This window comes from Carya illinoinensis, chromosome 5, assembly GCF_018687715.1.
Source record: "Carya illinoinensis cultivar Pawnee chromosome 5, C.illinoinensisPawnee_v1, whole genome shotgun sequence".
In the NCBI taxonomy this organism is placed as follows: Eukaryota; Viridiplantae; Streptophyta; class Magnoliopsida; order Fagales; family Juglandaceae; genus Carya; species Carya illinoinensis.
The window spans coordinates 49,387,339-49,399,344 of record NC_056756.1 but is presented as its reverse complement, the minus strand read 5'-3'; the positions used below and the strand labels follow the sequence as shown (position 1 = coordinate 49,399,344).

The 12,006-nt window shown below is 34.3% G+C and overlaps 1 long non-coding RNA gene across 1 annotated transcript; it reads right to left on the bottom strand.

Moving 5' to 3' along the window:
• Positions 1 to 1,404: 1,404 nt before the first annotated feature.
• LOC122309615 lies at positions 1,405 to 9,825 on the bottom strand. The gene is made up of 3 exons (XR_006242466.1): positions 9,608 to 9,825; positions 1,882 to 1,954; positions 1,405 to 1,755 (listed from the first exon to the last, which is right to left on the bottom strand). It is a non-coding gene; the product is annotated as an uncharacterized LOC122309615 (long non-coding RNA).
• Positions 9,826 to 12,006: the final 2,181 nt, after the last annotated feature.

Sequence of the window (12,006 nt, the reverse complement as noted above, 5' to 3'; positions counted from 1 at the left end):
AAAGATCGGGTAGATATCCTTATTTGGAAGCTGATTTTGGATGGTAATTTTTCCTTGAAGTCGACTTGGGAATGTATTCATGTTAGGGCCCCAAAATCAGAATGGGCTTGTTGGTTTAGGCATTCTGCTCTACCAAAGAAGTATTCAGTTACAATGTGGAAGGCTTTAAATTTTTGCCTAAGTGTGGATGCGCGTATTAAAGAGTTGGGCATTCCAATGGTTTCTAAATGTGAATGCTGTGTACAGGGTTGTCTGGAAAATCAAGATCATGTCCTGGCCTCAGGTACTCTAGTAGCGAAAATTTGACACAGGGTGTCTTTGAGTTTGGGGATGCCTTATGACCCATCCAGGCCTTGGAAGAATACTATGGAGCTTTGGTTTGGATGGGCCTCTCATTCATCCCAAAAAGGTACATTGCTCGGCTTGATTCCCATTATTTTAATGTGGCATCTTTGGGTTTGGCGGTGTAAGGCTGGTATGGAAGGGAAACATGGTTCTGTGCAATTGTTGTGGAGTGCAATTAAAGCTGCAATTGCATGGTTAGAACTATGTATGAGGGCGAATAAAAAAATGAAGAATGTTGACGCTAGAATATTGGATGCCTTCTCAATTCCAGTTAAAGCTCCTTACGCAAGCTAGTCTATTTGGTAAAGTGGTGTAAACCAAATAGGGGTGGTTTAAGCTGAATGTTGATGGGAGTTCGTTAGGCAATCTGGGTTGCATGGGGTTGGGGGGCCTTATTCGGGATGATCGGGGCTATTTGAGGTTGGCTTTTGCTAAAGAGTTGGCTCATGGCTCTAATAATGAAGGGAATTATTAGCTCTTTATTATGGGCTAAAACACTGCAAGGAGTTGGGTTTGCAAAAAATTGAGATTGAGCTTGACTCTTTACTTGTAGTTAATTGGTTGGCAAAAGGGAGATGTGGCATGTGATATCTTGAAGACTATTGGGATGAAATCCAAGAGGTCTTGTCAAGTTTGCAAGTCAAGATCAATCATGTTTATAGAGAAGGAAATTCAAGAGCTGATTTTTTTACTTGTATGGCTTCAAATTATCAGTCTGGTACGTGGATAAATTTTGATGATGTTCCGTGGAAGCTCAAAGGTATTTCAAAGGTGGTTAAATTAGGTCTTCCATCTTTGAGGTCTTAGGTCTTCAGACTAAGGTTCGTGCTAGGCGTTTGGGTGTTTTTGGCTTTTTTTAGGTTGATATTGTTAGTTACACATGAGTTCGGGTGTTTTTGTCTACTATTTTTTTTAATTCAAGTGGTTTATTGTTATACGATATTCTTCCGTCACAAGTGAGGGTTTTTAATAAATATGGGACAGGGGCCGCTCTTGGACATGTGACCCTGACTCTTCTAAAAAGAAATGGTTAATACCTAGTTGAGATATATGGCAAAATTACTCCAAAATACACTCACAACTATATAACATAATTTCTAGTGTTCATATATAGTTAATTCACGCATGTTCCACTACTTAGAGAAGGACATGGAAATACATCAATGTTTAGTGTGTGGGAAGGAAATGGGGTCATCAGCACAATTGTTACAACTATTGTATGACCCATAAAACAACAATAGTTATACTTATACAAGGATGAACTTTGCTCCAACCTAGAAATAGTGCATAGCTCCATTGCACTCATTCGCATGAGAGAACTCATTTTGATCTGACCAGGTGATGAGATTCCAGCCGTACCAATGCAGCCTTTATGTCAAGAGAATTTAAAAAGGAGTGAATGAGAAAGACCTATCCAACAAATAGCATACATGATGTTATGATCACATCAAAATCTTGACATGGTCAAAAAAAAAAAACATTATATTACAACAAATTACAAACTAATAGTAATCTCGATAAGAAATCCTCACATACCATCTCCCTTAATATACTTGGATGTTTACAATATTGAACCCACATACAAACCAATGTAAAATCCTCCAGCAAGCTGTCAAATATACAACAATATATAAATTATCCAACATGAGATGGGGAAAATAAGAAGTACGGTAATACAAGATTTCCCTAGCTGGAACCTAATATGCAAATAGCACATTCTATTTTTAGGACCTTCATTATTAGTATACAATAATGTTCTTCCAAAGTATATGGAAAATATATATATGCCATATATCTTAGTATGCTCGATATAGTTGGAGACGAAAACATCAAGATCCTATTGTGTATAGGCCAAAAACATCAGCAATTGAGCATATTCAAAATATTATTACTCCAAGATTCAAGTATATTTATGATACAATGGTTCTAGAGATAGCCAATTTCCAACTTTAGGTCTGATTTTCAATCTCAAATAAGAACAAAAAATCAATGATTCCCACAATTCAAAATAGAGAGGCTGACTTAAAGCTAGATAAAATCCCATGGTCATTAAGGATTGATCAAGCTGCATTTATGAGTGCTAAACAAGATACAAAATAAAAAAAGAAACATTGCTGACATACTGTACAAGCACCACTTGTTGGGAATTTGGAGACCCCATGTTTAGCCAACATTGTATCCTATGACCCATATACCATATATTGTTATAAGCTTCAATCCAGTATGAAAGCAAACAGAAAAATACTTCATATGTGGACAATGATTATGCATAACATCTCCAATATATATTTTCCTGCAACCACTATCCCATTACTAAAATAGTTTGATCGTTACATACTACTAGTATATCACGCATCAAGGCCATCATGAATGGTCACCTTCCTTTTGGGCTGTACACGTGAAAGACTAGAGTTGCTTCTTGCACAATCCTCATTTTAAAATTGTAAAGGTGATTGATCTTAAGTTCATGACTTTATAATTTTTTACCTTTCTTGTTTCAATCTCCTATATATAACTTGAAAATGTATAAAGATGTAAAATTGACATTTTAACATAATATGTTAAGAATGCAACCATGTTGGGAATTTTTTTTGACAAAAACTAATTCTTATCTTCTACCAACATTAGAACCACCTATTAATTCCATATACTTATTCTTTCAATACCCCAATCAATACCATAATCCAACTCATCTTAAACAAACATGTGGTCTAGGAGCAAGTTCCATATGCTAACATCATGCACTATGAATTGAGGTGTATAAATAAGAACAAAAAAAGTAACATATACCATCACTGGATCTAGAGCTCCTATCCAGATATATTTTTCATTTCTCTTTGTGAACTATATCTCAATATCACCTGTGAAGGAATAGCTGCCAGATACTCATAGAACTATACACTGCTAGAAGCATTCGGTCTATGCAGTTAATGCATGCAGCAATATACTTGAATAAAAAGTAAAGTTTTTTTAGTCAATTGTGCCCACTCATGTAAAGAATATACAGAGCCCTACAAACCCAAAATTATGATTATATATGAGAAGATACTGATATTGCTTGTGAATTAAGATTACCCGATGCATACCATCACCAAACATTGCAAAAACCTACTTCCATGAAGATACCAGGTTACAATGTCAAACACAAAAGTCCACTTATATAACCACCTTCCACCCTTTCTATCAAAACACCCACAACCTACCTACAATACACCTTAAACCATTGGCATTTAACACACTGTCATTTCCATAGAGGGAACAAAAAACACAAAAATCCCCAACACTCAAAAAATCTGAACCATATGAAAGATGCCTAAGCATCTTTGGGAGTCTCTTGTTGAGACTCCCTATTTGACTCCAACTGTGAGTTTATTATGTTTAGTTGTTTGTTATGCTCAGAAAATTGTTTGTACAAATCAGCCATATCACCCAAAAGTGACTCTAGTTAAGTCTTGTAAATGTTTGCACAGGTCTTGTTCCTTTCATTCTCCTTAGCTATCGTTTAAATGCCTTGTTCTTATGCAAAAAAAGGGAGGGCCCGAGAAAGACTGAGTGGCCCAGCCCTTGTGCATAACCAAATTTATACCCTAAGACCTATTTGAAAACATCAACAACAGAATCCTCATCCTGAGTCTCTTTAGTGTCTTTCTCATTCAACCTCTCTACCATAAGATTTTGAAATTTCATAAAGAAAAATATCATTGCATGCATATCAACCATGCATAGAGAAACTAAATAATTAGAAATCATCATTGTAGCAACTAACTCACATAATCGTGTTCACTTGCTGCATTGATGAATTTCCCCTTCTCCCTTGATTAGTTTGTTTCTTTGTAAAATTCAATCATATTCGGTGTCGTCTCACCCTTCAATTACAATTTATGTTAATTAAGGCTCAAAATCATTATATGGACAGAAAACACCAAATACTCATTTTAAACACTACATATCTTACCCTTTCGTCTATAAGCCTAACAAAAGATTTCCTCCCACCAGTATGTTTCACCTTCTGTTTTTTTTCCTATTATTAGTGTTTCTACAAGACTGCTCCTAAAAGAATTCCAAATATTTAATTTCATGCACTTACACACCGATGCTCAATGCCTTAACGGAACTAAATATATATAGATGATAGCTATAAGAGGAAAAAAAAAAAACAGTACTCAGTTTTCTCAACATAGATATAATACTATTCATACTTACCTTGAATGTCCCGCTGGCCTACCTTTTACATAGCCACTCCCAAACATGTGGCTCCACTGATGATCTTTGACCAGCTAGTGCCTCATCATGCTTTGCATATCGTAGTGCTTGTGTAGTTCATAATAGTATACATTGTATTTATCAGCGAGTGCGTTTACTATAGTTTCGCGATGATTGTCCTTTGTCCAATCCAACACAAAGTCACCCACAAAGCATTGTATCATATCACATACTTCTTGTCGCTCAAAAAAAATCACATGCATAATCATAAATAACAATGACTAGGCATATGTATTAAATCCCTACTCTAACACGATTGATGAGCTCGTGCTTCTCATTGTCGTCTACCACACTCCAAGGTATTAGTATGGCAAAGTAGCCTTCAAAGTCGAAGATCCTCTTGTTTTCTGAAATATTCCCAAGTGTCAAGGATTACGCTTAGAGAAACCTTGGATCAACTAATCTACCTATTGTACAGAGGTCGAGTACCCAACGTAAAAAATGTAATCAATTCCAACTTGTTCTGGAAGAACTATAAGTACCCTGGCCGCCTCTTCTTTTGTGACGCCCTCAAATTCCAGTTGGGATTGGACGGACATTTGAAGCATCGAGACATACAACACAAGGTTACCTGCTCCCGTTCATGACATATAAGATGCAATGTTCCTAACATGCATCTAACAATATGCAATATTCGCAGCGGATAAATTTTTTTCTTTAGCAATACTATGCACCAAATTGAAAATATCTCAAATGCTTAAAACATACTTCATACATAAAAACCCATTGAACAACTAAGATCACAACACTAATCCAAAATGGATATGATTCAAAAAGTACTAGAGATGCAACTCAATCGTACAAGTAGTAATTTACGTTAATTACTATATTAACATTGATGTCGCACCGTCGCTTAGTCAACTGTGTCTAGTTGATCAGCACCTGATTCTCCTTCAGGTCCTGTAACAAGATCTACCATTCGGGGGGAATGGTAGTTGGGACTACCAAAGTGAGATTTACAAATCTCAGTAAGTTAACAAAAAACTTCCACACAAGCTAATAATGCATGGATGACAGTAAAAGCATAAATGCATAATCAAATTCATAAGTAATTAAAACATAACTTGGCGTATAACATAGCACAATTGATATAACTTAAATTGAAACATGAATTGAACTTGACTTGACATGAACTTGATCTGAAACTTGACTTAACATGAACTTGCTTTGAAACTTGAATTAACATGAAAAATACATACTCCACAGTTGTTGTGGCCCCATGTATTCTATGCGTAAATATATACTCCACAGTTGTTGTGGCCCCATGTATTCTACACAAACTTGACTTAACATGAAAAATACATACTCCACAGTTGTTGTGGCCCCATGTATTCTACATGTAAATACATACTCCACAGTTGTTGTGGCCTCATGTATTCTACGGAAACTTATTCTTTAACTGCTTAAATACATACTCCACAGTTGTTGTGGCCCAATGTATTCTACGTGTCACAATTGCTGTATCTCACGTAGTGTATGCGCCACAATTGCTGTGACCCCATACATAAGTAATCAAGATGAAACGTGACTGGAATACGAAATGACTGAAATCCTGACGTAACATAACGTGACTTGAACATAACTTGAAATACATGACCAATTTGAGATAGAAACATTCTGTAACATGGCATAACATATAATAGACAACATATTTAACATGACATACTTGCAATAGTGAATATTATATGAATTGACATACATGTAATAGATGACATACTTAGCATGACGTATTTGTAAGGTACAGTAATACATGACAGAATATATTATGTAACAGATAAAAAAATTGATGACAGAATAAATTCTATATAATAGACAATTACGTGATAATTTAGCATGTCATGACATATATGCTAACACACATACATACACTGTAGTTCCTTTACTTAGCACACATATACAGTAGACTGTTAGTAAGTTAAAAGCTAACTTACATCGATCTCCGCGTTTCTTATAAAACTTCAAGTGCGATCACGAGGAACTGTAATTAGTGATTCTAAAAGTTAGAACTAAATCACTAATAATTTGAAATATGGAAAATACTAACTTAAAGAGTAAAATTTTCATTTTACTCTCTATATGTGGGAAAATGACCATTTTACCCATAACTTAAGGATTTTGCATACTAATTCCAAAAGTTTCCAAAATTTACATTCCTCATGTAAATTTTGTCCTAAACTTAAATATCAACTCAGAAAAATTTAAAACAAAACACAACTATGAAGAACACACTATGGCCGAAACATTCATAGGCCATTTCCCTTGATTTTTGTTGCAATTCCTTCCAACTTCAAAACTCATGCTTAAACCAAAATTTTGCAACAAACATCTTCCAATCCTAAGTTCAAAACTATACTTAAAACATCTATTTAGAAAAAGCTAATAATTAACAACAAACTTTTTTTTGTAAAAAGATCCAAGCACTTGAATCACAAGTTTTGACCTTAAATCAAAACATCTCCAAGAATTTCAAAAATCAACTCTTACTTCTAACATATTCATAATATCATCCTAACATCAACCATGCTTTAAATCATCAAACTAAAGTCACCAAAATCACAAAATAACATTTGGAGTTTTTGGTTTTACACTTAGTCCGAAAACAGAAACTTTTTCCTCAACTAGTTTTGATAAATCTCTTGATTTATAACTTATAAATATATGATCTTCAAACCAAACCATCACATGGTTTAAAAAGATGTCCTAAAACATATATAAGCTTCTAATTCAAGATCACATGGTTAGAAATTAACCAAAACATAAATTTAGCCAAAAATATCCACACTTTGGCTTATCTGAATATCTCTTTGCATAAAATTTCATATCTTTGAAACTAACATCAAATATCTTCAAAATAATAATATAACATGTATATAAGATGCTTAAGATCCTCCAATAAAATTATTAAAGTCATTGGAATAGATTTAGACCACCAAAGAGTTAAACTTTCTCAAAACAGAAACTGTTTTTCTTCTTCCAGTTTCTAAGTTTCTAAATCTAAGAAAATCTTTCATCAAAACCTTTAATCATGCAAAAATCCTCAACCAATATTCATATATACATGTTAAAAATACTCAATAAAAATTTCGGACCAATATCTATCCATTAGTTTGATCAAAAACTCCAAACTATAACATATTCTTCAGTTTATCTCCTAGAATGACATTTCTATAGTTTATATAATATTTGACTAACCAAATGATCTTCAAATGGGGAAAATAATATATCCATGTAAACTAGACTCAAAAAGGAACAACTTATATGAAGGAGACTTTATGATAAAACACTTACAAAAGCTTCGAAATGGACGTGCAAAAGGACTCCTAAAAGCTGTCCGAGAGAGAGTGTTTGATATTCTTTTAATGGAAAGTATAAATGAAAATAATTTCGTGGGGAGAGGTGGTTGGAGATACTTATGAATGAGATATGGAAGAGATGAGGCTGGAGTTGAGAGTTGAGTGTAGTTTTCTCCTACCCAAAATATCTATAAAAGATTATCTCATAATATTATATCCAATAGTATCTACAAAAAATCAACTTAAGATATTTTTATCTAATAATATCTATAAAAATCAACTCAAAATATTTTTACCCAATAATATTCATGAAAATTACCTCAAGATATTTCTTTTTATCCAATAATATCTACAGTTTTGAACAGACGTTTTGTCGGAAAATATGAAAAAATGTTATTGCGCCATAAGACTTTAAATAACCCTCCGAGTCTAATGGCACAAACCATAATACATTTTGACACTTCTAACTATCTCCAATAATCAAAAACACACTTCTGATACCATAGTAAATAATAACACTAACTATATAGTTAGACAAAAACCTATACGATTAATGGATTCGTGAAAACTTATGGGGTTTTCACGAGATTCCTAAAGTTAATAGAAATTTCACAATTGAATTTCTAGCGGACTGTTACATCTTTTCTTCAAATTAAGTTTGTTTGGCTCTACGTGATTTTATAGATTTCAAATGATCAAATACATTGTTTTCGTTTGTATTTTTTTCCCTACAGTTCCATGGGAGCTTTAATTTTGCTTAATTATTGCTTCTTTTTTGGGGACTAATTAATAAAAGTCTTAACACCCTTCCTATCTAGTTTTTATCTCTGGAGTAGAGTAACAACATTAATTATCCATCCTGCCTCCCAAATCGGAGGAAGCTGCACACCACAAGACAAGATCAACCTCCATAGCTAGAATTTTTTTTTTGTTTTTTTTTTTAAATATTGAAGGGGCTAGTTCTCTTCCAAGATTGTACCGTTCAATCTGAAATGGTTGAAACCGCAAAGATCTTGAATAAATAAATGTGCCTTAAGAATTTTGGCATAAGATGCCCATGATGAACAGCCTCAAAATTAAGCAAAAAGAAACTCAATTAAAAATCAGAACTACATTCATAGAATCTCAAAAAGGCTACCTTGATCCAAGAATTTCTACTTAATAAACCATATATACCCCTTTCACAAAAACATTATAAACAAAACTTTCAAAAATTCTTCTTGAGATTTTTAATATCATGTGACTCTTCTCCCTTTTATTAAAGTCCTTTAAATTCGGATAAGATTATAAAAGAAACTCTTTCCATTTACATATTATTGCTTCCATATTGCATTTAACAAATCATGGGGGAGTAATTATCAAACAATCTAGAAATGCACAAACATGTCATACTAACTTTTTACAAATACAAATACATTACATTCTTCATATCACACAAGAAATTTATCATTCTTCATATTATGCAAAGATACCTTAAGACTAGGCTCAGAAACTAAAGATACGCACACATAGCAGAGGAAGCAAAAGGCCAAAGATTTACCAAGGGAAAATGGAGAGAGAGAGAGAGAGAGAGAGAGAGAGAGAGAGAGAGAGAGAGAGAGAGAGAGAGAGAGAGAGAGAGAGAGTTGTCAGTAGAGAATAATAGTTTTTATAAGTATTTCAGAAGAGAAATGATCAATAGGCAAATATTTGAGAGAGAGATTGACCTTTAATGGCGTTGGAAGTAATCGACAGCCTGACCGTGAGGTTGATTGACGCGGCAACTAGCTGCAGTGAGTGGACCTCGAAGGACGGTGACGTATAAGGAACCACGAACTGCTGATCCCAAGTTCTCAAACTCACCCATTTTGTTCAAGGCAAAGAAATGGTTTTGCTAAAGAGGTAAATGTCATAGCCACTATCTCCTTCATGGCTGAAGTTAATTGTCTTAGGGCAAACAAAGGAAAAAAACTCTAACTTTTACCACGACAATAAAATTTTGTCATAATAAATATCTTTTAACCGCCATTTTCCACTCGTTACACGAAATGTGGTGCACATTGACAAAACATATTGCGGCGGAATCCTTTTGTGTCTTCAGATCACTATTATCCACCAGCTATAGTCATGGAGAAAAGATTCATGACAAAAGCCCATATTTCTTGTAGTGATGGGGTTTGGGATCTGTAGAAGAAATTCTAGATAAGAAGATGATGGGAAAACTAGATGGTTTACGTTGGTATGTGCATGACAAGGCACATCAAAGAGTGAAGCTACCAATATTCTCAAGTCAGGAAAGACAAAGAAAATAGGGTGTATGACTAGGATTAATGTGACTTTGACAAAGGCGGCTTTACCTTATCTAGTGTAATATTGAAGCATACACATATCTGTAACCTAGAAAGGCAAGACATTTAAGATGTTTTAAGAAAGTAGATTCTCGTGTGACAAAGAAGCTTGAAATAAATGAAGAGGCAAGAATAGCATGAAAAAAAAAATTCAAGTCTCTAGTTGTTGAAGTCAAGGGATACGAGAATGTGCCAATTGGGGAGAATGAGTATCAAAACTATATTGACAAAGCATGACAGCTTCGCTTCGTGAAACACTTCTTAATTACTTCAGAAAAATGAAAAGTTTGGATCTAGACTTTTTCTATTAGATCAATGTGGACACTGATTTAAGGTCAAGGAATGTCTTTTGGGCTGACGCTCGAAATAGAACTGCGTATTAATCATTCGGGGATGTGATTACTTTTGATACAATGTACTAACAAATGCCTATAAGATACCATTTGCACCGTTTGTGGGTCTGAACCACCATGGTCAGTTAATCATATTCGTGTGAGGGTCGATATCCAACAAGGATGTACAAAATTTTGAGTGAAAATCATATGGCACATCATGAAAAACCTTCCTAAGATGTTTGGATCACATTCCCAATATGAGGAGATAAGAGTACTCTACAAAATGTGTATGACTCTTTAAGTGAGCAAGAGTTCGAAGAACGTTGTTGTGATTTGATTGATACCTATCATCTTCATAAGAATGTATAGTTGGGATCTCTACATAGTGATAGGCATTTTTGGATTCTAGCATACGTTAAAGACACATTTAAGGCTAAAATGTCAACTACACAATGGAGTGAAAGCATGAATGTATTTTTGTTATGACTATGTTAATTCCAATACCACACTGAAACAATTTGTATATCAGTACGATTCAGCCCTTAGGAGGAAGGTAGAGAATAAAGCTCTTACTGATTTTGCATCATTTAATGCTCAGATTCCTAGCATTAGCCACTATCCTATTGAGAATTAGTTTCAACAAGCATACACAATTGTAAAATTCAAAGAAGTGCAAGACCAAATTCGAGAATTTCTATATTTCACTACTTTATTTTTGGGATGCGAGGGCTCAAAATATATGTACATAGTTGCCGATGAGATTAAAGTGAGTTATGAATTTATAAAACGTGCAAACTTCATCGTCTCGCTAAATGAAGATCCCCTAGAAGTTACATGCAGTTGCAAGTTGTTTAAGTTTAGAGGTGTATTATGCAGACACCATTCTCGTATCTTGGCTCAGTTAGGCACATCAAAATATTTCTTGGATCAATGAAGGATTGATATAAAAAGAAAATACATCTTTGTCAAAAGTAGTTATGAGGCTAAGAACAACCCAGAGGAGTAGGGGTATAATACGATCCAAAATTGTTTCTATGAGTTGTGTTCAAATGCTACAAGGATCGAGAAAAGTTGTGCAAAATTGATAAGTCAGCTAGAGCAGTTGAAGCTAAAGTATTTTGAAGATGATTCAAGGTGTGGTAGCAACACAACTGATCTAGCTACATGCATGGAGGGTACGACAAGTAAAATTTTTATCCTATTGGTAGTTTGGAGTAAAGCAAGACCACCATCAACGAGAACAATGTACCCTGTTGAGAAGGCCCATAAAAAAATGACTACGAGAAGGAGATTGCCCTTTGAGGTTCTCTGTTGCTACTTGTATTTAAAAAAAAATGAGTTCTTATCAACCTACACAATTGATTTACAAATCTATTTTATATTTGCTCTAGCTTCGACAAAGTAGTCACTTATCAAGAGAAGATGGAGCTAATGTTAGCAACA